Source organism: Schistocerca piceifrons, chromosome 5 (assembly GCF_021461385.2).
Source record: "Schistocerca piceifrons isolate TAMUIC-IGC-003096 chromosome 5, iqSchPice1.1, whole genome shotgun sequence".
Taxonomy (NCBI): Eukaryota; Metazoa; Arthropoda; class Insecta; order Orthoptera; family Acrididae; genus Schistocerca; species Schistocerca piceifrons.
The window spans coordinates 440,427,731-440,455,431 of NC_060142.1; the positions used below are offsets into that span (position 1 = coordinate 440,427,731).

General features: G+C 41.6%; 1 protein-coding gene across 1 annotated transcript in view; it reads right to left on the reverse strand.

Moving 5' to 3' along the window:
• Nucleotides 1-27,701, reverse strand: part of LOC124798416 (murinoglobulin-1-like) — a 288,271-nt gene that overhangs the window by 260,152 nt on the left and 418 nt on the right. The gene's annotated exons all lie outside the window — the stretch shown is intronic.

The following is a 27,701-nucleotide window of genomic DNA, read 5'->3' on the forward strand; positions in this document are numbered from 1 at the left end:
AACTAGCAAGGAGCGAACTGGGAGAGTGCCTCCTGACAAAGAACCAACTCTACTTACACTATGTGATCAAAAGTATCCGGACATCAGGCTGAAAATGTCTTAAAAGTTCGTGGTGCTCTCCATTGTGCTGGAATTCAATATGGCGTTGGTCCACCCTTACCCCTGATGACAGCTTCCACTCTCGCAGGCATACTTTCAGTCAGGTGCTGGAAGGTTTCTTGGGGAATGGCAGTCCACTCTTCACAGAGTGCTGCACTGAGGAGAGGAATCGATGTCGGTCGGTGAGGCCTGGCGCGAAGTCGGAGTTTCCAAACGCTGTTCTATAGGATTCAGGTCAGGACTCTGTGCAGGCCAGTCCATTACAGGGATGTTATGGTGGTGCAACCACTCCGCCACAGGTCGTGCATTATGAACAGGTGCTCGATCATGTTAAAAGATGCAATCGCCATCCCCGAATTGCTCTTCAACAGTGGGAAGCAAGATGATGCTTAAAACGTCAATGTAGGCCTGTGCTGTGGTAGTGCCACGCAAAGCAACGAGAGGTGCAAGCCCCCTCCATGAAAAACACGACCACACCATAACACCACTGCCTACGAATGTTACTGTTGGCACTAAACACGCTGGCAGATGACGTTCAACGGGAATTCGCCATACCCACACCCCGCCATCGCATCCCCACATTGTGTACCATGATTCGTCACTCCACACAACATTGTTCCGCAGTTCAATCGTCCAATGTTTAGCTCCTTACACCAAGCGAGGCGTCGTTTGGCATTACCGGCGTGAAGTGTGGCTTATGAGCAACCGCTTGACCATCAAATACAAGTTTTCTCACCTCCCACCTAACTGCCATAGTACCTGAAGTGGATCCTGACGCCGTTTCGAATTCCTTTGTGATGGTTTGGATAGATGTCTGCCTATTGCACATTACGACCCCCTTCAACTGTCGGCAGTCTCTGTCAGTCAACAGACGAAATCGGCCTGTACGCTTTTGTGCTGTACATGTCCCTTCACGTTTCCACTTCACCATCACATCGGAAACAGTGGACCTAGGGATGTTTAGGAGTGTGGAAACTCGCGTACAGACGTCTCACACAAGTGACACCCAATCACCTGATCACGTTCGAAGTCCGTGAGTTCCACAGAGCACCCCATTCTGCTTTCTCACGATATCTAATGATTACTGAGGTCGCTGATATGGAGTACCTGGCAGCTGGCAGTAGGTGGCAGCACAATGCACCTAATATGAAAAAAGTATGTTTTTTGGAGTGTCCGGATACTTTTGATCACGTAGTGTACGCACTCCCAATAGTCGCCTCTTGCACTAAGGTTGTTACTCACCATCTGGAGTTTTAGGCAGCAACGAACTGATGATGACTGATGATCGATTTCCCACTATTGTTCAAAAAAATGGCTCTGAGCACTATGGGACTTAACTTCTAAGGTCGTCAGTCCCCTAGAACTTAGAACTACTTAAACGGAACTAACCTAAGGACAGCACACACATCCATGCCCGAGGCACGATTCGAACCTGCGACCGTAGCGGTCGCGCGGTTCCAGTCTGTAGCGCCTAGAACCACATTATTGTTGCCGAGCCTTAGTCAAGTTCCATGTTCCCATTATCTCTCGTTTAGCAATTTTCCATACTGGTTTGATTTTGTCTGATCTGTCAGTTTCAGAAAAGATGTGCGTACTAGTGGAATTTTTACACAAGTTTTCTTCTCCTGGATTTTTTCGCAACTTTGGTTATGATGTTAGGGCACTGCTTATTATATGAAAGTATTTCTAGAACATTGCTTGTACTACCTATTTTGTACAAGTCCTTTTTACATTGTGAAGAGTGTCGGACCCATAGTGATCCAATGTTTCTTTAATTACTTTACATTCTCAAATTTATTTATCTTTTTAGGAAAACGACCTTCAAAAATTGATACAAACTTATTAAGAAATATGTTGAATTTGGAGGTAATATTAGGCTCCTTGTTAACATCACCACACTCAATATAGATTAAGCGTTCTTTAAAATCTTTAGCTTTGCCATTCCTCAGCCTCACCGTTTTCTTAGAGTTTTTTCTGAACTGTACAAGAAATTATGTAATGTAACGCCACTTTGCATCGTGATCTGACAACCCATTTACTACAGGATAGACAATTTCTGCTTGCTATATTAAAACGTTATCTGTAAGGCTGTGTGTGTGTGTGTGTGTGTGTGTGTGTGTGTGTGTGTGTGTGTGTGTGTGTGGCCGTAGCTCTCACAACAGGCCACAGTAGTGCACTAACCACATCGCCACCCAACACCGAACCCAGGGTTATTGCGCGGTTCGGCTCCCAGTGGACAACTCCCCCCCCCCACCGGGAACGTCTCATACCAGACGAGTGTAACCCCAAATGTCTGTGTGGTAGAGCAATTATGGTGTATACATATGTGGAGACAGCGTTTGTGCAGCAATCGCCGACATAGTGTAACTGAGGCGGAATAAGGGGAACCAGCCCGCATTCGCCGACGTAGATGGAAAACCGCCTTAAAAACCATCCACAGGCTGGCCGGCACACCGGACCTCGACACTAATCCGCCGAGCGTATTCCTGCCGGATACCAACATGACTTCCCGCTCGGGAAGTAGCGTGTTAGACTGCGCAGCTAGCCGGGCGGACGTCTATAAGGGTGCTACTATCTCTGGTAGACTAATTCATGACGATATTAAATGATAAATGACAGTGGCATGGCGAGGGGGGCGCAAAGGGGTCTATCATGCCCCGGGCTCCACTTGGACTCCAAGGCAAATAAGATTTTCTGAAAAAAAAACAGGATTTAAAAAAAATCATAACTATTATGTTATTTGAGATATGTGCGTGAACAACATACTGTTGAAAAGAGCAACCTCTCGAGTCTTACATGGTTCCCGCCAGGTAGCAGCAGTGTGCGCCCACTTCAGTTCTAGTACAAATAGTTTCAAAACAACAGAAAGCGTTTTGTGTTCTACATTTCGCGCAGTGCGGGTTCAGCGTAACTTTCGTTCTAGTTATGGTGTGTATCCTCCTACAGCACAAAGCATTAGACGATGGCATGAACAATTCCGAGAAACAGGTTGTTTGTGTAAAGGCAAATCGCCGGGCCGTACAGGAGTGTCTGACAGACGTCGAAGGCATCCGCCACAGTTTCACAAGGAGTCCTCAGGAATCTGTTCGCCGTGCAGCTCTACGGCTCAACATGCCCACGATGTCCGTCTGGCGTGTGTTGCGTCGACGTTTACACATGAAACTATACAAAACTAAGCTACTGCAAGCTCTTCGTGAAGGTGACAGACAACAACGTGTGGAGTTCTATAGTTTCGTTCTTGGCAAAATGGAGGATGACAGTTCACGCTTAGTGTTTAGTGAGGAGGTAACATTCCACTTAAATGGAAAAATGAACCGTCATAATGGGGTACGGAACAACCGCATGAAGTTGTAGAACATGACAGGGACTCTCCAAAATTTAACGTATTTTGTGCAGTTTCACGTGAAAAGGTGTATCGTCCATTTTTCTTTGCCGAGGAGACTGTTACAGGAAGCACACTGTCTCGATATTCTTGAGATTCTTTTCCCACAGTTGGAGACTGATTCGAACGACTTCACTTACCAACAGGTTGGGCACCGTCACTGGCATCTGAAAGTGCGGAAATTTTTAAATCGAAGGATTACTAAATGATGGATCGGTCACAATGGACCAAATGATTCAGCCTTAAGTTACTGGCCTCCAAGGTCACCGGAGCTGACCGTATGTGATTACTTCTTGTGGGGGTTTATAAAGCACTCTGTTTATGTGCCTCTGTTACCAACAGAAATGAATGAACTAAGACATTGCACAACAGCAGCTGTGGAAGATGTAACTCAAGACATGCCCACTGCAGTGTGTGAACAATTTGAATACTACATTGGCAAATGCCGTGCATCTCAAGGGGGCATATTGAACTCCTATGAAAAGGTATGAAAAAACAACTTTTTGAGTTTCCCGTTCATCAAAAAACAAGTGGATGTTTGTTAGTTTCAGAAATACGGACGTGCCACATTTGATGAATCTTTTTGATACACGCTGTGTATTATTATTATTATAGAAAATTCTGTATATTACATGAAGGGCTTATTTCAATAGTGGTACAAGTCCACTTTTCAAAAAAATGGAGTTATCCTCACGTACTTACTCACAAAAGTCGTTTTTAATTTATTTGCATAGTGTGACAGCTCCTGCTAAGCCCTTCTGCCAACAGAGTGCCCCTCAATGCTGACGCATTAGAGAAAGCAAGCAGGAATTTATTTCAGTAGTGGTACAAGTCCGTGTGCTTTTGTGCATTGCAGCGTGTTTCTATTTCTTGCGAAGATGATAGATTCAGGAGTATTATCAAATGACCGTGACGCCATTGACGATCCAAATTTTCAAACGATTGCAGGTAAAAAGAATTTACTTACTTTTCTATCAGCATTATAGACATTTTGTTCCGCAAAAGGAATATGCGAGAATGGTTATATTGACAATAACAATGGAAAATTAGGGTGTCCATCTTAATGTTTTCAATCATCTGGTGCTGTATAAATCATAACTTGTGTTACTTTCTATATACAGATACCAATACGGATGACGACGAAACTTCCAATGAGAGTGCAAATATGACGAAACAGGAGACACTGTTACTGATGCCTGTGCGAACGGTGCAGCCGCAAATATGCAGACAAAAAGGAAGCGTACTCGAAGCAAGAAGGGAGCAAGGAAAACGGATACATATGAAAAGCAAGACAAAAAGGAATACTGGGGAGTTATACGTCACAGCAACTGGTAAAATAATTCCTCCAAAAACATTTCGCAATGTAGACTGCAGGTGTGCACGTAAATGTTTCAAAAAAATTTCAGAGGATGACAGGAAGACGTTATTTGACCATTTCTGGGCTATGAGTGATATTAATCGCCAAAATAGTTATCTGAATGGTTTATGCACGTATTATTCACTTAACCGCCGACGACCAAGAGATGGCTTTGGTTCTCAGAAAAGCTCTATTTATAAATATCGATTACATGTGAACGGAAACTGTGCAATAGTATGCAAGAAGTTTTTCTGGAATACTTTTGACATTTTTAATGGATAACTCTCTAGGCTTTTAACAAAAAGTAAGGAAGACGGTGCACCTCACCTTCATGGAAAGGACAAACATCAGAACAAATCCTCTGTACCAGAAGGTCTGATCAATGATGTCAAGGAACACATCAAAAGCTTTCCAGTTTCAGAGAGCCATTATTCAAGGAAGGATAATCTCCACGAAAGGTTTTTAAATCTTAAGCTGTGTGTGGCCAAAATGTACGAGTTGTAAAAAGATAAATGCATATAATCTATCGAAAAATCTTTAACAAAGACTTCAGCCTATCATTTCGACCACCACATAAAGACACTTTCTCTTTTTCTGACGAATTGAGCTTTGAAATGGACGCTGCTACCAATGCAGAAGAAAAAAAAAGTTCAAATGTGTGTGAAATCTTATGGGACTTAACTGCTAAGGTCATCAGTCCCTAAGCTTACACACTACTTAACCTAAAGTATTCTAAGGACAAACACACACACCCATGCCCGAGCGAGGACTCGAACCTCCGCCGGGACCAGCCGCAGAAGAAAAAAGAAAGCTTCAAACTGAAAAGGAACTTCACCTTAGGCGGGCTGAAGCTGCAAGAACAGCAATGGCTACAGACACAGCATGTAGTAAAGAGTCAGATTCCCAGATGTTCGTGTTTATCTTTGACCTGAAAAAAGCACTTGCATTTACTGAACTGACAACATAGATATCGAACTAGAAAAGAAAGATGTATGTGTATAATTTTTGATGCCACAATGTAAGTGATGGCAAAATCCATATGTATTTTTGGGATGAAACATCTGGATCAAGGGGTTCACAGGAAATTGGAATGTGTTTATTGAAACATATTGAAAAGTGTGTCACTTCTCAAAAACAGGTAGTTGCGTACAGTGACACGTGTGATGGGCAAAACAAGATCATAAACATTGCCCTAATGCTAATGAAAGTGACACAATCTCCTCAACTTCATGTCAACATTATTGATTTAAAATCCTGCTCCCAGGTCACTCATAACTGCCAAATGACAGGGATTTTGCCCAGACAGAAAAACAAATAAGAAAGAGTTTCTGTTTTCCCCAGATGATATTTTTGAAACAACTAGGAAAATTGGCAGAAAAAATAAATTTGTATGCACAGAAATGGAGCAATCTGACTTTTTAGCACTGAAACAGTTACAAAATGCTGTGGTAAGAAGGAAGCAAAATGAGGAGTGTGTTCAATGTAAATGGGTGAAAATAAAATGGTTATGCGATTGCAGACTTTCTCGGAGTATTTCAGCTATGAAATCTTCACGGGTTATCAGGCAAGTGGCGTCGTCATCTAGTCGCAACGTTTCAATGGGCTGTGTATCCATCATCTTCAGGCGAAGTGTCGGGATGCTGCTGCTGCTCACATCTGTTACTTTCCCCTCTTTGGGGAAGTGTGTGTGGGGGAGTTTGTAGCCTTTCGGCTTTTACTCCCCTGTGAACGTGTGTGTGTGATTTTTCTATAGTTTTTTGGTGTCTGTGACTTGTGATGTTTGTTGTGAGTGAGTCTAGTACTTGCCTGAGGTAGGCGAAAAGATTGGTGTTATATGGGAAGGAACTGGATTAGGGATTGGGTATTGGGATTTTCTCTTCGACTTAATCGTCGAAGGTCGTCATAGGGCGCTTATGCTTATCGCGGGACATGTCGTACCGACCTAGGGAGTGGATGAGCGCGTTTCCGGATCTGGAAGAACCCTCATAGAAGGCCCTTGCCAGATCCTGGAAACGCTCTCTCAGGAGTGGGATTTCGGCTGTGGCGTGCAAGTCGTCTGTGGGGAATCCAAGAGGTAGGTGCAGTGCCCTTCTGAGGGCGCGGTTCTGCAGCCTCTGGAGTTTGTCCAGGTGCTGCTTTGCCGCGTATCCCCAGACAGGGCACGCATACTCCATTACTGGCCGGATCAGGGTCTGGTAAACATTTACTGCTACTGGGCAGGGAAGGGAGCTGTTTGTGTTCAGGATAGGGTATAGGATGGACATTCTGGCGCAGACCTTCCTGTGGACCTCGTCTATGTGGGGTTTCCACGTAAGACGAGAGTCCAAGGTTACGCCAAGGTACTTGGCGGTTCTGCGCCAGGGGAGTTGGATTCCATTTAGGTGAAGGTGAGGGGGGGGGGGGGGGGGGGACGTTGAGGAGGTTCGCGCCTTCCGAGCCTGCGGGTAATCAGCATTGCCTGCGTCTTCTCGGAGTTGATCGTGATGCGCCAGCGACGGGCCCAAGTTTCTGTGTCATCTAAAACCTTTTGTAGCCTACGGATGACCAGGTCCTTGTTCGCATTTATCGTGTAGAAGGCTGTATCGTCAGCGTACTGTGAAGTGTGCACCAGGGGGGCCGTTGGGGTGTCCGCAGTGTACAAACTGTACAATACGGGCCCCAGGACCGATCCCTGTGGCACTCCGGCACGAATACCCCTTCTGGTGGAGGTGGCAGTTTCTACTTTGACGGAGAAAGTCCTATTCGTGAGATAGCTCTTAATGAGCTGAACTATGCTCCCGGGAAACCCTTGCGTGTACAACTTGTAGAGTAGCCCTCTATGCCATACTGAATCAAAGGCTTTGGCTACGTCTAGTAGCACTATCCCGCAGTAGCCTCTGTGGTTGAAGCCCTCAGTGGCTGCTTCAACCATTCTCATGACCTGTTGTGGGGCAGAGTGGTTCTGCCGGAACACAAATTGGAAATCCGCAGAATTTGCTCTCTGGTAATATGTTCTTGTATGGGTCTTAGCAGGAGGCGCTCATAGATCTTGCTGAGAGTTGGCAAGAGGCTAATCGGCCTGTAGTGCTGCGGGAATAGAGGGTCTTTCCCTGTCGCACGCCTTTGTAGCCGCTGGACCGCTATCAGATTCCGGCCACCGACCAATCTGATAGCGGTCCATTGGCTACATAGGCGCGCGACAGACAGCATCCCGACACTTCGTCTGAAGATGATGGATACACAATCCATTGAAACGTTGCGACTAGAAAACGACGCCACTCGGCTGATAACCCGTGAAGATGTCATAGCTGAAATACGCCGAGAAAGTCTGCAATCGCATAACCATTTTATTTTCACCCAATTACTAAGAAAGAAAAGCTTAAAGTTCCCGAAGTAACTAAAACCTGTCATTGCGTTACGCACACACTAGTGTATAATTAATTCTCTGGACTGTGAAACTGAGCTTGATGAGTCTCGTCCAGCGATTCCATAATTTCAGAAAAACTTAAACTTAGAAAAACAAAGGCCGGCGCAATTCCGCATAATGTTTTAGGTACAGTGTCTATGCAAGAAACAACAGCGGTCCTTCAAAGTGGCATATTTTACAGTGGTGCTGCAAATGCTTCTACCACAGCACAACTAAGTATTTCCATTGCTGGTAAGTTTTATAGTCCGAAGACAAATTTAAATACAGGTGTGCTTGACTTTTAAGAAGACGCAGATGAAACTGCATTAGCCATTTCAAATTTCTTATCAGTTTTTGTGTAGACAAAGCAATTGTTAATTACGGATGCCACAATTTCGATTTTCAGATGCTGTGTAATGAAAACAACAATATTATTCATTGAAAACAATAATATTATTCCAGTGGGATTTCCAGCACTATTTTACACAAAAGCGTATAAATTGATATGGAGAATTTTATTCTTAAGCTGCATAGTCATTTTTCTTATTATGCAGAAAGAGAAAAAGCTTTAAAATGAAATACATGAGTCTGTAGTGCATACATTGAAGCCTTACGAAATATCTAAGAAATACTTTATGTCTCTAGGAGAAGACAAGTGTGCTTTTGTACTCCGGAACTTCTTTAATAGTCAGCAAATAGAACCTTATCTCGCTTTCTTCAAAAACACACTGGAAGTCCAACGTGATGATATACTGAGCCTTGAAAATGTAACACTACAGTATTTACGAAAACTGTGATATAGCGGTCGGCGTCACTAACAAATTAAAGCAAACGACTGAAAATAAATTTTTGGGTCTCACTTGCAGAAATTTAATAACAATGTTACCTACTGAAATTGCCTCAGTAATAAAAACATGTTTCTGCTCCTGGTGCAAAAATGCTGTAAGGTATATACAGGGTGTGGGGGGAGGAAAGGTCAATATTTTAAACAGTGATAGTATAAGTAACTCTGAACAAAAAATGTTATACGAACATGGGTCCGCAAATGCTTCGTTAGGGAGGTATGGGTATAGAAACGAACTTTAATCCTGTAAAACTGATGTGCACAACGTGAAAGTATACGCAATACAACCCGACCGTAACGTGATTTTCTTGCAAACATTGCACGGGTACATGCCATGTTTACGCTATGCAACCTACCATGTATTATGGTCATGTGACGCACGTAGTACGTAATACAATCAGCTTGCGCAGTTGTGCTGTGTAAGCCGCATTTTGTAGTGTGCCGGCGACGGATCGGTTAGCTGTGTAGTGTATGCTGTTAACTGTGTTCGTACAAGCGCTGCTAACAATGCCACACGTCTACAGTAATGAGGAATACGCAGATATGGTGTATGTTTATGGTTTCTGCGACGGTAGTGCTACCGCTGCAAGAGACGAATACCACAGGCGGCTTCCGACTCGACGATTACCTGATTGCAGGGTGTTTACCACAGTGTTTATCGCTTTGCGTGCAACAGGCTCTCTTCCAAGTAGACATTTTTCGCCCGAGCGTGTACGTCAAAAAAACTTTGCAAGAACAGTAAGAAATTATGACAAGTGTTGCGTGAATTCCCAGAGCGAGCATACGAAGAATGTCCCTGCGTATGAATGTCCCACAGACACGGTTATGGGAAACATTACATGCGGAAAACCTGTATCCGTTTCATATGAAATGTGTCCTAAATCTCCTCATTGGCGACAATGCCCAACGACTTCAATTCTGTCACTGGGTAACTGAGAATAGTCAGTTGCTTCCATACATACTATTCACTGACGAAGCCCAATTTTCACGACATGGAATAAACAACACACCAAATAATCATCGATGATCACGGGAAAATATACACGCTTCAGTGAATAGCAAATTCCATTTCTCATAAACGTTTGGTGCGGCGTGATTGGTAACCTTTTGATAGTTCCATTTATTATCAATCAGCGATTGACAGGAGAGAAGTAACTGCATTTTTTGGAAAATTCATTTGTGGAACTATTGCAAGACGTTCCTTTAGTCAAGCGAACTGGAATGTACTTTCAACATGAAGGGGCCCCTCCACATGTTACCTTAGGTGTGAGGGACCATCTCAACCGCACCTACCCTAATCGCTGGACTGGCCGTGGCGGTGCTATCAACTGGCCTCCAAGATCACCTTACACCATTAGGTTTATGGGGTTGGATGAAATCAGAGATGCACAAAGTGAAGGTAATACAGGAGATGAACTGCTTCGTCGCATCATGGACGTTGCTGAATTGATTAGGAACCAACCACAGGCAAGTGAACAAACAACACAACATGTTATCGCTAGAGCGCAAAAGTGCATTGATGTTCATGATGGGATATTCGTGCCTGTTCTGTGAACTGTACGACATCTGTACGATAAGTGTTAAAGCCGTTTGTAAATGACGTGGGACGTCTTTTTCAACTGAATACATGTAACATGTATGTTGTAATGCATTACGTACTAAATGCAAAGTAAATAAACATTATATAAAAATGTGTAACATAACCGTACTTCTCTGTAACATTGTTTTCAAGAAAATTATGTTACAGTCCAGTTGTATTACGTATAAGTTCACGTTGTGCATATCAATTTTGCAGAATTAAAGTTTCTTTCAAAACCCACACTTCCCTATCGAAACATTTGCGGCCTTATGTTCATGTAACATTTTTTGTTCAGAATTTCTTATACTTACACTGTGTAAAATATTGACGAGTTTAATGACAACGAATTAAAATTGTTTCAGCCTCTTTCTCTACATGATGATCCTTTAACTTACTACGAATTGTTAATATTATTGAAAAGCATACAGGTGACAACTATTGAGCTATACGAAATAAAATCATCATAACTTCTGATCGGTTCGCGTTAGGACGTTCAAACTGCATGGCTGGCGCCATGGCATGATGGAATTAGCGCACGCGCAAGCGCTTTGTTGTTTTCGTCCATCTGCACGCGAAAACGTCACGGTACAGCGTGCCTGAGCGTATATCGCTTGTGGAGGTCTACTATGCGAGCAATAACAGCCCAATTCAATGAGAGTTTGCGACCGAGTTCAAACTGAAGACAACCGGCCCAAGTGTGCCAACAATCGCCGGCCGGTGTGGCCGAACGGTTGTAGGCGATTCAGTCTGGAACCGCGTGACCGCTACGGTCGCAGGTTCGACTCCTGCCTCGGGCATGGATGTGTGTGATGTCCTTAGGTTAATTAGGTTTAAGTAGTTCTAAGTTCTAGGGGACTGATGACCTCAGATGTTAAGTCCCGTAGTGCTCAGAGCCATTTTTTTTTTGTGCCAACAATCAAGAATTTGATCTGCAAGTTTGAGAGAACGGGTAGTGTTCGCGATGATGGTGTTGGCAAAGTCGGTCGTCCAAGATGGGTGAAAAAGCCTGAAAACATCGCAACACACACGCTGTGTTTCAAACCAGCCACAGGAAATCGATCAGGCGAGCTGCACAACAGGTGGGAATCAACCGGGAGACTCTGCGACAGATTGTTGCTGAAGACCTGCACCACTTTCCATACAAAATTCAAACCCATCAGCCATTAAGTCTCAGGACCTTGGAACAGCGGTTGCGTTTCGGCAACACTATCGTCCACAGAGCTGACGAACAGGACTTCGATGTAATATGGTTTGATTTAGAGACGAAGCCCACTCTCATTTTTATGGGTTCGTCAATAAGCAAAATAGGCGCATTTTGGGGACTGAGACTCAGCATTTCGCAATCGAGAAGTCTCTTCACTCTCAACAAGTGACTGTGTGGTGTGCAGTGTCCAGTCACGGAATAGTCGGTGCAATATTCCTTGATGACACGGTGACTAGCGAACAGTGCGTGAAGGTTTTGGAAGATGATTTCATCCCTATTATCCAAAGTGAGTCTGATTTCGAAGGAGGACAATGGTTGATGTCGTGGAGGAGCACTTTAGGGGGCCGCATTCTAGCTCTAGTCTACGCAGAGGCCGCTAGCGTGGGCCTCGATTGGTCGCATTATTCTCCGGATCTGAACATATACGACTCCTTTTTTGTGGAGCTGTATTAAAGACAAGGCGTACGGCAATAACTCCAAAACCATCGCTGAGCTGAAAACTGTTATTCAGGAGGTCATTGACACCATCGATTCTCCGACACCTCAACGGGTCACGCAGAATTTCGCTATTCGTCAGCGCCACATCGTCGCCAATGGCAGGCATATTAAACTTGTCATAACCTAGAGGATATCAAATTAAATACCTTTCGGCCGTCAATTTTCAACCTTATTTTATTTGGCAACCATTTTCAGCGTTTTGCTAAGCTATCTTCAAGCCTCTGGCCGACATGTAGGAAGAATCTACGTCGACTGTGTTAAAAACAGGGCCAGGAATACTGGTATTAGTAGATATCTACTTGCTGCTTACTACTTTGATTGTAGCAAACAGATATCTACTAATGCCAGTATTGCTGGCCCTGTTTTGAACACAGCCGCGGTAGATTCTTCCTACACGTCGGCCACGGGCCTGAAGATGGCGCAGTAAAATGCCGAAACTGGTTGCCAAATAAAATAAGGTTGAAAATTGACGGCTGAAAGGTATTTAATTTGATATGCTCTATCGAACAGCCGAGTTCCGCAACCATTTCTAAAATGATGGACATACAGAAACTTATAACCTAAATACAAATATATGTAGTTACGTTTATATGTTGAATAAATTGTTTGCACGTCGTAGTTTGTAACTAATCTAGGTGTCTTTTCATATAGTTCAATGATTATCACCCTGTACTATTGACACACGTTTTCAAATGGACGATCTTTATAAGGAAGTTCCTGATGTAAAAGAAGTACTGAATGCCAAGAGTACAGAAGAACTTAGCAACACCACAAAAATGGCACACTTTACTTGAAAACTATAATCTTTCGAATTTGCTGAAGCCTTTTTTTCCTTTTCTTTCACGGCATCCACACCTGTTTCAAATGCAGCAACAGAAAAAACTTTTTTCTCAGTCTGAGAAATGAATTTGATTATCTCTTGAACACATAAAAGCAGATATACAAATAAAGGCCAACTTTAAAATGTCATGCACAAAACAAAGCGCTGCTTAAAGCTGTAAAATCTATTTCAGAATATAATTTTAATAAAAAATTATTATTCCATAACCATGCGTTGTAGATTTTAGTAAGACAAATGTAATAATACATACTGATTATAAGACGATCATTCAAATCACTTAATTTATGAATACATATACGTATGTTGTGATTTGACATCTCAACCTTCGAGCGGGCGCGCTGTTGTAAAAAGTACAACAGATGAATTTTTTATGTTTAATCAACGCCTTAACCTTGAGCTATTGCGCCATTGATGCCATGTACTCCATCGTTGATGTTTTCTCGACAATGTTAAAGTGGCTTCATTTCATTTGGTTAGCTTTCTCAGTTTGTTTTTAGAACTATAAACAACGACATGACGAATGTTGCAAAAAGTACAATGCGCGCCTGCTGGTGTGTCAGTTGCAAGCTTTGTGCGAGCTCTCAATGTCCATAGGAAAGTGTACCAAAAAGTTAACTACACTTGCTCGTTGTTTGTTTAGTTTTTAGAGACGCACATTAAACGTTACTTTGGCTACACTGACATCTGAATATATTTATTAATTTCATTTCCTTGATGTTTTTTCCCCCAATTCAAAGGGTGTATCAGACGAAGAAATTCGCAAACTGCTCGAAGAAGGTGATGATAAAGTCTACCCAGACTTTTCAGACTTGGAGGAAAGTAAAGCAGATTTGAGTATGAAAACATTGAATGGGACCACGGCAGTGATTCTGAACTTGAAGGTGAGGTTAGTGATGATCCCGAAGAGACAGAGGATGTACGAGGATTCTTTATTGAAAAGACAAAGTTTCACGTTGGTGTAAAAGCGAGTATGCTAAAACACCAAAAACCAACAGAAAAAAACATTGTGCAAATTCCACCAGATCCGAAGAGAAAGGTGATGGGTATAAATGATGAAGCTAGTGCTTTTTTGAAAGCCATTGACCTTGACTTTATTGATGAAATGGTAAACTGTACGAATACCTATATAAATTATCAACGAGACACACATCAATTCTCACGCAAAAGAGGTAATAAAGTGACAAAATAATGGCTGTGTTAGGGAATTTTTTTCCATACTGGAACTCTGGGCAGCAGACGGAACAGGAAAGCTACTGCTTAGGACTGCAGTAAGCTACAATAGGTTTCTGTTTTTTTCTAACTGCTGTATGCTCCTGTATGACAGGAGAAAATCTGATAAGTTGGTTGCAATGAATTCACCCCTACGGAGATTGCTGTAGATGGATTCAGTAAATACCCAGCAAACCAGCTAAATATGGGACAAAAATGTTTGCGCTATGTGATGGAAAAACATTTTATTGGCGTAATCTGGAGGTTTATTGCGGCATGCAACCAAAGGACAATATCGGGTATCTAATGCTCCTAGGACATAGTGAAAAGACATGTGGTGCCTATGGAAAACTCTAACAGGAACCTTACAACTGACAATTGGTACACAAGTTAACTACAGGGTGTTTATAAATGAATATCGGGGTTTTAACTCTTTATAATATTTATTACATGAAACTTACAGTTATAAACGATATGTCAAATGAAAGAGCAACTCAAACAGTTTCACCAAGAACTTTATAAATGATCAATGTGAGCATTGCCGTAGCGAAGTACGCGATTGGTTGAACTTCACTGTACCCAAACGCTGGATAGCCCGCAAGAGGCCCAATGACAGGCTTGCTTTGCATGGCCTGCACGTTTTCCCGACCTAACGCCATGCGATTTTTTCCTTTCGGGCTTCATCAAGGGTCGTGTGTACGTGTCTCCGCTACCAGCAGACCTCCCTGAATTAAGAAACCGGATTGAAGCAGCTGTTGCTACAATCACTAACGACACACTTATCAGCGTCTAGGAAGAACTCGGCTATAGACTTGATGTGAGCTGTGTGACAAATGGTGCACAGAATGAACATTTATAAGGTTCTTGGTAAAACTGTTTGAGTTGCTTTTTCATTTAACATATCATTTATAACTGTTAAGTTTAATACAGTAAATATTATAAAGCATTAAAACCCCGATATTCATTTATAAACACCTTGCACTTTTTGAATATATGCTTGAGAAGACTAACACTAGCATTGGTACAATGAAAAACAGCCCCCAAATTCCAGAATTTCTCCCTTACAAAACAAAATAAACTGGAAGTGCAATGTTTGGATTTCACTAGGATAAGACCTCAGTTTCATACGTTCCTTGTAAAAACTGTGCTATCATACTTTTGTCTGCTGTGCATGATATGGCGACAGTGGATGAAGAAACACACAAACCTGAAATAATCATTGAGTACAACATGACAAAAGGTGGAGCTGACGTCGTAGCTAAAATTGTGCCTGATACCCCATTTCAAGAATTACAAGGTGATGGACATTAGATACTTTTTCATTTTTCTGAATATTACGGGAATTAATTCGCAAAAAAGTTTTCTGTGAAAGGTGTAATGAAAGTGGACATATGTCAGAAAAAACTGGCTAAATTATTATTTAAAGAACTAAATGAGCAAAAGCTTTTGTTATAAACGTTGAAGATAGCGAATATGAACTGCATTCTTCAATAAATGGCCGGCCGGTGTGGCCGTGCGGTTCTAAGCGCTTCAGTTTGGAACCGCGTGACCGCTACGGTCGCAGGTTCGAATCCTGCCTCGGGCATGGACGTGTGTGATGTCCTTAGGTTAGTTAGGTTTAAGTAGTTCTACGGGACTGATGACCCCAGAAGTTAAGTCCCATAGTGCTCAGAGCCATTTTCTTCAATAGATACAATAGTTTGTTTAATAAACGTTTGTTTTTACTGACAAATGACCATGTTGTAAATTTTACAACGCGCGCCTGCTCGTGTGACAACAGTAGACGCGCCTGCCGGAAGGTTAAAAACCATACTAGCAATGTAGAAAAAATTATGATGATTTTTTTTTACACGTTTAGTCTCTTAGGATGACATTGAGGAGCAAATCTCTAAGGACATGGAACGTGTCAGTACATGAAATTACAACATAAAAGTAATAACAGATAAAATGAAATATTTATGTACCCAATAAATAACAAGCCATAAATTAATTTAAACGAAATCAACAAAATAACACAGGAATCAGCTAAATTTTTCAAGGAAATCCTCGACAGAGTAGAAGGAATGACCTATGAGGAAACTCTTCAGCTTCGATTTGAAAGCGCGTGGATTACTGCTAAGATTTTTGAATTCTTGTGATAGCTTATTGAAAATAGATGGTGCAGTATACCGCACACCTTTCTGCACAGGAGGTTCGCGAAATTACACCACTTATTGCCCGAACCGCCCGTTTCTGAACCAAAAATATCCTTCGAGAATTGGAAGAATTACCCCAAAATATAATACCATCTGTCATAAGCGAATGAAAATAAGCAAAGTAGACTACTTTTCGTATCGAACTATCACTTCCTTCAGTCCCGTTCGAATAGTAAAAATGGCACCATTAAGTCTTTGAACAAGATCCTGAACATGTACTTTCCACGACACCGTACCTGAACACCAAGAAATTTGAACTGATTTACTAATCATATGCCCATTCCGTGAAATTAAAAAGTCGGGTTTTGTTCAATTGTGTGTTAGAAAATGCTGTTGCGTTTGATGACTTATTCTTTAATTAAAAGTAATGTGTATTTATAAAAGTATTTAAAATTAGATAAGTAGCACTTTTGTCTTGAAAAAAGTATGTCAACTTTCATTAATAAACATGTACTACCAGTTTTACTACCGTAATTAAATTGTCACTGGTTAATGACAAAAAGAAATACCATAGCTGCTGATTTATAACAACTATATTTATTTTAGTTCTCCCGATTTGAGAAGATAGGTCCCGACTCTCGTGACGCACTACCTAGAAAATTAATATACTCGACCTGATAACACTAGTTACAGAAAACGTTGTATATCATAGTGTAATTTATTGTAGAAATTATGAGAGCGTACGTTCCTACCAGAATCAAAGAATATATTGCTACCTCGCGAAAAGACCATGAAGGTAAAGTTAGAGAAGTTCGAGCGCACACGGAATGTTGCCAACAATCGTCCTTCCCAGGGAGTGTTCACGAATGGAACAGGAAAGAGGGAGAAATAACAGTAGCACACAAATTATCCTCCGCCACACGCCGTAAGGTGGTTTGCGAACTATAAATGTAGATGTAGATCGCGTGCATCGCAAAAAATCGTGTGCATGAGTGTATTTTGAGGATTGCATTAGCCTAACGAGAAGGATTCAGAGCCGGCCTTAGGCATGTGCAAACGGTGCAACCGCACAGCGTCCCCCACTTCTGGGGCCCCGCGGAAAACTTTCGACGGTAATTTGAAAACAGTCAGCCGTAATTTTGTTAATACAGATAATTTGAAAAAATAAAGTAAGGTGTTTCTGAAATTACTTTCAATGTAATGTAATACACTTACATATCCACTGTGACATGACTGTGGGCACTGGAGTACGTCCTTGAAATTTATGTTTGTGTAGGAGTCGAGGGAACCAGGGGCTATGATACTGATGAGCTATAGTTATCTGTCAGCATATGATTATTGCTCATGTGTAAATTAAGAGGTAAGCGATTCATTGTTTCTCAGCGCTTCTCCGCGTCCGCACCCGGCGGCTGAGATGCCGGCACGGTAGCTCAGCGAGCTCGGTCAGAGTCTGTAATAAAGAACTGAGTGGACGGATCAACGAACAACCTGAACAGATGTCATCGGACGTCCGCCACGAACAAATTCAACGAACAACATAGAACAAAATGAGATCAAGAAAAAAAAAGTGGTCAGCGCGACACACTGTCAATCCTAAGGGCCCGGGTTCGATCTCCGGCTGGTTCGGAGATTTTCTCCGCTCAGAGACTGGGTGTTGTGTTGTTCTAATCATCATCATTTCATCCCCATCGTCGCCCCAAGTCGCCGAAGTGGCGTCGAGCCAAAAGACTTGCACCCGGCGAACGGTCTACCTGACGGGAGGCCCTAGTCACACGACATTTACATTTTTAGCGCCCTTTCAGCTCATTGTTGTGGCTAACAATCAAGCATTACATTCTTCCGTCAGCAGGGGTTTCCCACAGAATGATTCGTTCATTGTCGTCAGTTTCAACGCACGGTACTTTTCCAGTTCACGCCGAGGGAAATGTCTCCCGAGAGAGACGGATTTATAAAAGACGATTCAGGTGCTCAAAAGATCAGGAAAAAGCTACAAGATGAAGTTTTTGAACCCACAAAGAGGGGCTTTCGAAAAGTTTGTTCGACCAATAACTTCAGACAATGAGACTAAAATATGGTTAAAGGACGAAAGGCATTAACAGTAGCCTCTCATTTTGTGATGCTTCAGATACAAGTGAACATAGCTCCATGATAAAATGAAATTGTACATTAAGGCCAGACTAAAATCGTAAATTTTGAGTATCATTTAAATGAGAACAGAAGAAACTTTTCAGCTCATTTCTACGTAAGATCTTTACCAAATGAAGAAAAAAGGGGTCGTAAATGGCTTCTGTATTCAAAATCTACCGACAAAGTTTTTAGTTTTTGGATCTCCTCCAAACAAGCTGTTAAGTGGTGGACTGTGTGGTGTTCATTTAAGAAATCGGCTTCAAGAGCATGAACAATCATTTAATCACATAAAAGGTACAAAAAAATGGACAGAATGTCAGATACGTTTGAAACAAGAAAGTGGTATCTTTGAAAAATATTCAAAATGAACTCATAAATTTGCTTGCCAACAAAGTGAAAAACAGCATTGTTAATTTTGTAAAAGAAAGTAAATATTTTTCTGTCATACTTGATTATACTCCTGATACAAGCCACAATGAACAAATAACATTGACTGATTGGTTTGCAAATTTTTCAGAGGACGCAGTGACTGTAGAAGAACACTTCCTACATTTTCTGAAAGTCACTTCAACAACAGGAGAGAGTTTGACTGAAAGCGTTTTTTTGAAACTTGATCAACTAGGACTCGATATTCATGACTGCAGAGTCTAATGTTACCATAATGGCGCAAATATGATTATCAAAATGGCGTTCACGTCAGAATCCTAACGTGCAATCCAAGAGCATTTTATATGCCACGTGCCAGCCACAGTCTTAATCTTGTGTTATCAAATGGGGCAAAATTTGCAGCAACAGAACTCACATTTTTTTGTGGTGTAATTCAAAGAATGTACATCGTTTTAAATGCAACCACTCAGAGATGGGAAATCTTACTGAACAGAGTACCAACTTTAACAGTGAAGAAGTTTTCAGATACTCGAGGGGAAGAAGGGTGTAGAGTGTCGAAGCGATAAGGTACCAGACAAGAGGTTGCCCTTCTTAAGGTAAGCAACAGCACTGTTGAATCGAAAACAAAGAGCGAAGCACGCTCACTTGCTGTGAACGAATTAGAAAGCGTCGTTACTGTAGGCGTTGTCATATGGTATGACATCTTCGCTGTTAACGCAGCAAGTAAGGCACTTCAAGCAAAAAAACATGGACGTGAAAGTTGTAATTAAGCCCCTCGAAAGCCTAGTGAATTTTATTGGGAACTTCCTGAAGGAGGTTTTGTTAATGGGCAGATAACGGCGAAAGAGATAGCTGAAAGTTTACAGATTGAACCAAAATTGGGAAAAATTAGAATTCGCAAGAAGGCGAAGCAATTTGATTACGAAAGGACGACATGGTTTGCAGAGATCAACCTTCAAAGGAGAAATACAATACCGTTTTTTTCTACACTGTCGCTGACACACTGTTAAAAATTTGAAAGGTTTATCCAACTGGCTAAGTATTCCGAAATATTCGGCTTTTTGTTTTCTCCAGAACGTTTAAAATACACACAGGACGAAGAACTGAAAATGCTATGTTAAAACCTTGAGAAAGAGCTAAATGTAAACACAAATGGTGAATGTTCAAAATACACAGACAGAAATTAAAGTGTTCAGAGGAATGGTGCCCCGAGACGTGGAAACACCAATGTTCATACTGAAACACTTGAATGACATTGGAAACACATTTCCCAGTATTTTAGAGTTTGTCAAACCGTGCCAGTGTCTGTCGCCTCCGCTGAAAAGAACTTTCCACATTTGAAGCTTATCAAGAATTCTTTCAGCAGCAGAATTTCCCAAGCATGTCTTCTCTTACTGTGCTGTCAGTGGAACACGACGTGGCTTCAAAACTGAATTTTGAAGATACTGTTGATGAATTTGCTCGTCAAAAAGCAAAAGATGTTTTGTGTAAAGTGCGTAAGGCAATAACCCTTAATCTTTATAAGCTACAACTCAATAATTTCTTGTAAATTTAGAGCACAGTCGAATGATGAAAGCATTTAAGTGTATATACTGAACAATACTTGTGAACTTTATTTGATTTTGAATTCGTTAAATTGGAAGAATTCCCATAGCTAAGTTAGTTTTTAATATTAACATTTTAGTAATTACCATACCTGTTAAGATTCCTTCTCCGATTAATTATTTTCCTATAACAACAGCAGGTCTGCTGTAGTAAGTCTTTTGATACGTAGGTAATATTTCAATGACGAAAGTTAGAATTCTTTTGAACGTGACGAAGGAGTGTGGCCCGTGTTGGAAGAGGAGGAGGGGCGGGGGGGGGGGGCATGTGGGAGAGACCCGCGCGGACGTTTTGCACACATCTCCGTGGCGGCTAAGGTCGGCTCTGGAAGGATTGTTACAAGGCTCTATATATGACTTACTGTCGCTCAAAGTTCGCCTCTGATGTCCAGAAACACCCTGTAGTTACCTTACTCTCTTCCATCCGATGATATATTTAAAACTATAGTTTCTGCCCTGTATTGTCTTAGTATGGCAGTCCAGTACCCCACTATTTTCGAGAACAGTTCCACTGTAAACATTGATACCTGTTGTGAAGCAGTGATAAACTGTCGAAAACGGTTTTAGAAAATCACTTCACCACGATGTCTAACGTCCCAACAAAAAAGTAAACAATTATGTATCCTTCTACTTTTCGAAAAATTAGTTATAGTCATTCTGAGCTTGTTCGCCAGCAACGCAGTTCTAAACAAGATCCGTGGCAGAGTCGTAACACTGCTGCGAAATGCAGTAGGTTACGACAAACTATTGGTGAAAAGCCTAACCGCTGAGTTACATGTTCCATTGATCATTTGAACGATTCTTTAAATGAAATGATGCGAAACGACTCAGTTTGCAGCAGTGGTTGCCAACCTGGGAGTAATTAAATTTTTGAGAGTTAGAAGGCAAAATGGTTCGATTGTGCCCGTCACGAAATAATTTTTGAAGGATAATTATAATTAGCATAAGTACTGTAAGAGACGAATGCTTATTACATAAAACAAATATTTATTTTCTTGTCAGATATTATCACTGGAGCGCGTCTTCACGTATCAACGGTAGGTACAGTGGATCTATAACAATATATGTGGGACTCGTATCAAAAGCTGAAGATGTGAAAATTTCTTCTGCAAATTGTAGATAATTTTTGCAATGGACCAGAAATTGCTTCAGTTCTCACTTCAGAACAGATGAACGAACTAAAATATCGAGACAGCGGTCGAACACAGAACATCAGGAGACAGAAATCTTCCCGTTTCTGCTAGTTCAGAAGGAATCAAGTAATTTACAAAATGTAGCTTTAGTGCACGGTTTTTAAACTTGGTTGACTTAAAATTGGTGTGCAAGGTGCGAGTGAAGTAACTGTTGCTATGGACAAGAGTGGTGCAAAGTCTTCCCTAACAAGAAGTTGTAGTAGCACTCACAATGTACCGAAAATTGGTTATTCATTCATTCTCTCTCTCTCTCTCTCACACACACAAACACACAGTGCCAGCACTTGGGAAAGGAACTGTATGTGTACGACAATACCGTTAACATTAATGAACATACCTTTTAGTCCTGCTCATGATGCTAGTACACTTTCAGTACACTGAAAAACTTGAGTGTTTCTTTTCTACCAGTGTTTAACTAAAAAAGTCGCCCAAGATATAGGAGGAGCTGTCTAAGGGAGATGATTTCATATTAAATTTGAAATTTACTTTGCTATCTGTTAGACATTTAATGTTATTGCGCGAATAATCAAACATTTTTGTTGCTGCATACTGAAATCATTTCTGAGCTACTGGCAGCTTCAGTAATGGGTAATGAAGGCCATTTTTTCCCTCTAGTATTGTACGAATGGACATCATTATCCTTAAACTATGATGATTATTTATGACGAACGTCATTGACGAATGTACATATTTTGATAGTGCAGTTAAAATATTGAACACTTTGCACAGGTACTTACATTATGACTGCACCTGAACACCACATATTATTCTTACTCTCGCTTTTGTGCAATCAACACTTACAACAGAAATTTATTTCATAAGACATTATTGAGTGGAAATGTGCAAAATATGTCAGTAATTGATTCATTGGTAACTAAGGCTAGCAATTACGAGTATATGAAGAGGAAACGTAGATGAGCTTAACTCTTTGAGCAGCTGAATAATATGTTCGTTCCAGTTCAAGGTTTGACGAATATGTGCGCCCAAAATTTTGGAGGAATCTATCTTTTCTACCGACTCCTGTTCGGGTGCTATATCAGTTGTTAGTATGACTGTTGTACAGACTGCGTAACTGCGTATTTCTCAAAATTTAGAGATAGTCCATTTTCAGATAACCATTTAATAACTCTTTGAAAACATCGTTAACAATCTCTCCTGTTGTTTTCTGTCTACTGGGATTTATTATAATACACAAAAAACCAGTTCTGGTTGACAAAAGCTTAAGTGGAAGGTGAATTACATATAAAAGGAATAGGGTGGCCTAAAACTGAACCCTGTGGGACACCCTTTGTGATTTCTACCCAGGCTCTAAAATTTCTCTCCTTCCGACATTGTCTGAATTATTCAACACGAGTTTTTGCATTGTGTTTCTTAAGAATGATTCAAACCAGTTGTGTTAAAATCCACTAATTCCTTAAAACTTAATTCTTTATTAGAGTAACATATCTATACAATCAAACGCCTTAGAAAGCAAACAAAAAATGTCAACTGGCGATATTTTATTATTAAAGGCATGTAACATTTAGTAAGTGACCCTTCTGGAATTCAAACTGTGATGCACTAAGTAAATTGCTTCTACATAAATGTGAGACTACAGTACATTTGTTTTTCGAGTACTTCTGGGAAAAAAAATCAGTAAGGAAAGTGGATGGTAATTATTAACGTCTTTCTTGTTGGTTTTCTTATAACTAAAACGAGCAAATGCGGAACAATACTCTCGTGCAGATAAGAATCTTTGCTGCTTTTTGATTAATCCTTTTAACGTAAGTTAGTGCAATCATTCGTTACCAAAAGATATCAGATGACAATATTACCAGGAACGGTTAAAGATGATGTGGCCGCAGGAAAATATCTCGTTCTGGGAGAATACAGAAGAGGCTAATTCTTCCACAATGCATATCAACAAAGCGTGAGACGAGTTGTTCCTAATAACATAATTCATCTAGAAGATAATCTCATCACGCTAGATTAATGGAACAGACATATACGCTAGTATTCAGAAAACGTAACGGTACACTATTTACCAAGGGTGTGTACAAACACTCATCTATATCGTCCCATATCATTCCAACCGCACATTACAGATCCTCTACCAGCTTGAACTGTCCCCCGCTGATACGCAGGGTCCATGAATTCGTGAGGTTGTCTCCATACCCGTACACGTCCATCCGCTCGATACAATTTGAAACGAGACTTGTCCGACCAGGCAACATGTTTCCAGTCATCAACAGTCCAATGTCGGTGTTGACGGGCCCAGGCGAGACGTAAAGCTTTGAGTCGTGCAGTCATCAAGGGTACACGAGTGGGACTTCGACTCCGAAAGCCCATATCGATGGTGTTTCGTTGAATGGTTCGCATGCTGACACTTGTTGATGTCCAAGCACTGAAATCTGCAGCAGTTTGCGGAAGGGTTGCACTTCTGTCGCGCTGAACGATTCTCTTCAGTTGTCGTTAGTCCCGTTCTTGCAGCATCTTTTCCCGGCCGCAAGGATGTCAGAGATTTGATGTTTTACCAGATTCCTGATATTCACGGTACACTCGTGAAATGGTCATACGGAAAAATCCCCACTTCATCGCTATCTCGGAGATGTCCCATCGCTCGTGCGCCGACTATAACACAACGTTCAAACTCACACCTTGATAACCTGCCATTTTAGCAGCAGTAACCGATCTAACAACTGCGCCAGACACTTGTTTTATATAGATGTTACCGACTGCAACGCCGTATTCGCCTGTTTACATATCTCTGTACTTGAATACCCATCCTTATACCAGTTTCTTTGGCGCTTCAGTATATATCGCCCCACTAATTAAAGCATAAACCCTGTTAGGCACAAATTCTTGTTGCATGTGTCACACAAATGTCAAAACTATAATGGGTGTGGGTATAGTGTTGCATGTAGTCAGGGCCATACAGAGGAAATGGTGAGATAGGCGCCCTCCAAGGGCGCAGATAGAGAGAGGGCGCAGAAACTGACCCGAAAAAAAAAAACTACTAAGACGATTTAAGAATCAACCGAAAGAGGTACAAGAGCTGTTCTGCCTTATGTATTCCTGTCTTCCGCCTGCGAGCCTTCCCCTCTATCTGAGACAGTAACCATGCGCTGTTGCCACCGCAGTGTTACTTCGTACAGGCTGTACCATAAACCAATGACTGCACTGGAGCGGGCGTCACATGGTTATGTGCCAACAGCAGTGCTTGGTTCCTACAAATGGTTCAAATGGCTCTGAGCACTATGGGACTTAACATCTGAGGTCTATAACTTGGAACTACTTAAACATAACTAACCTAACGACATCACACACATCCGTGCCCGGGGCAGGATTCGAACCTGCGACCGTAGCGATCAGGCGGTTCCAGACCGAAGCACCTAGAACCGCTCGGCCACGGCGGCCGGCTTGGTTCCTACAGCTGCCGTCTTCAGAGGTAATAATTTTCAATAATGCTTTATTTTTATTACATCTACCCTAAAAACTCCTAAATCTGCATAGAAAAAATTGCAGAAAGGTAGTTTAGTGGGGGGAGGGGGGGGGGGGGGGGAACGCTCTGACAGGGCTCATTATCATCTTGGTATAGATCCGCCTGCAGTTGACGCATTCGTTACCAATGAATCCGCATACATCCAAAATCGAAAATTATTTGCGGCTCAGATGTCAGGATCAAGTGAGGCTGCATTTTCAAGTTGCTTATTAGAATTTAAAAAAAAACCGAACGTCTCAACACATGCTGAAAAAACCGACATAGCATTAAACTGTACCTGTGTTGTTCTGATCCAGGCGTAAAGAGAGGCTTTCACTTCATGCAAATATTGATTAACTGCATGTTGAGCAGATTTGTTTTTCATTTTGCAAACTCCGCCAAATAAAAAATTCATCCTTATGAACAATACCGAAACGACTTCGTGGAAACCATGAACTGTAAAAGTCACTCTAGTTTTCGCGATGTTTCTACTCGCGTGGAACAGTCTTCCCATCACATATTTTGATTTTGTTGAGGGACTAATCTGTAGAGCAACCCGATGTCCAACGTTCACACCCTTTCTTTTCGCGTCATTAAGTTTTGCGATTGGTTCCGCCATTACTAATTTCTGACATAATCCATCGCGTCAACATTCGATCTATACTTAGCACATTCTTCTGCAAAAAGAACCAAATTCGGAAGGTAAATTCAGATTTATGTGTATATCATGTACATATGCCATCATCAAATTACTTTTTTAGAGCCGAGTTTAGCTAAGAGAAAAAAAATCTGTTAAATATTCAGTTAATCAATATTTGCACAAAGTCAAAATCCAACGTTTAAGCCTCGATCAGAATAACAAACTGACAGCTACAGTTCGATTAAAATTACTTGATAGTTGACACTTCATGGGCTGAGCTGGTTTCCTCCAGTCAGAGCGCTCGACCTCAGGCCTGAATCAATCGCCGTTGCCAAACTGGCACAATAGTTGGTCAGATCATCTTGTCCGGCTTTCCCTCTTGCGTGTTGGGATCGCCGGCCGCTGTGGCCGAGCGGTTCTAGGCGCTTCAGTCCGAAACCGCGCTACTGCTACGGTGGCAAGTTTGAATCCTGCCTCGGGCATGTCTGTGTGTGATGTCCTTAGGTTAGTTAGGTTTAAGTAGTTCTAAGTCTAGGGGCTGATGACCTCAAATGTTAAGTCCCATAGTGCCTAGAGCCATTTGGACCAATTTTTGTTGGGATCCCAAGTCCTGGATCTGTCCTTTTAATTTCATCACACATAATTACTGCGCGCACACACACACACGCACACACACACACACACACACAAACGATGCTAACGATATACACACGTTTCATACATAGCACTAACGAAACACTACTCGATCCTCCCGCATTACTCGCGATTCTGCTGTGAAGGCTGCAAATTATCGTTGCTACGGAATATCAGAGTCTTAAATGTAACAGCTTATGCATTGTAGTGTCGAAGCGCAGTGGTTAGCGCATAAATCGGTCGGGCAAAGAGTGATAGGTGCGAAACTCTTTACGCACAGCTGGTGTTTTTCTTTTTTTTTTTCAACGGCAATTTATTCATTGGTCATTTAAAATCGGCTTTCGACAGGGCATCTCCCATTTCCGTCATACCTCACGGCGGCGGCTTCAAAAATTGCTCCGCGTTACACATAAACTGCATTTGTGAAGTGAACGGCCCTGTTTGTGTGTTACCTATAACGGAGCGATTGCCAGCAGCCTACGTGGCAACACTGTAGCGGCCGCTGGCTGACGTCAACAATCAAGTAATTTTAATCGGACTATAGCTGTTTTTTTTTTTTTTTTTTCAAGACACCTACCACAGTGACAACCAATCAGAGCACGAGTTTGGTCACATCTTCTGACCCGTGCACAGTTATGTCGCTCTGCTACATCAGGGAGCGGTTGCCAATCTACTGTGGAGACAATTCGTCCTAGGTCAACTACATGCTACAAATAAAGTTGTAAAGCGTCCTGAAAGTTTTACTAGATTTTATTTTTAGAATTAAGTTTAAATTGTTCGATATTATTCGTGTTTCTACATAAAACATTGCTTCATGAGGTTATTTGTGTTATTCACCAGATTCTTTTAAGGAATTCTCCTAAGCTCAACAGTCCTGAAGCTATAAATATGCACCTGCTGAAAGCTAGGCACTTATTTGTATAAACTTTACAGCGTTTCTCAATTTAGTTTGCAGTTCTCGATATTTATGAAGAAAAGTGCGTTAAACATGCAGTGAATGCTGACTCCGGATTCATATTGGAATTAGAAACGGCTGAACCAACTGCAAGTCAAGGTTCACACGTCGTCATAATGTCGTATAGTAAATACAGAGTAAATGCTCCCAACGTCGAACACAGATCTCGAGC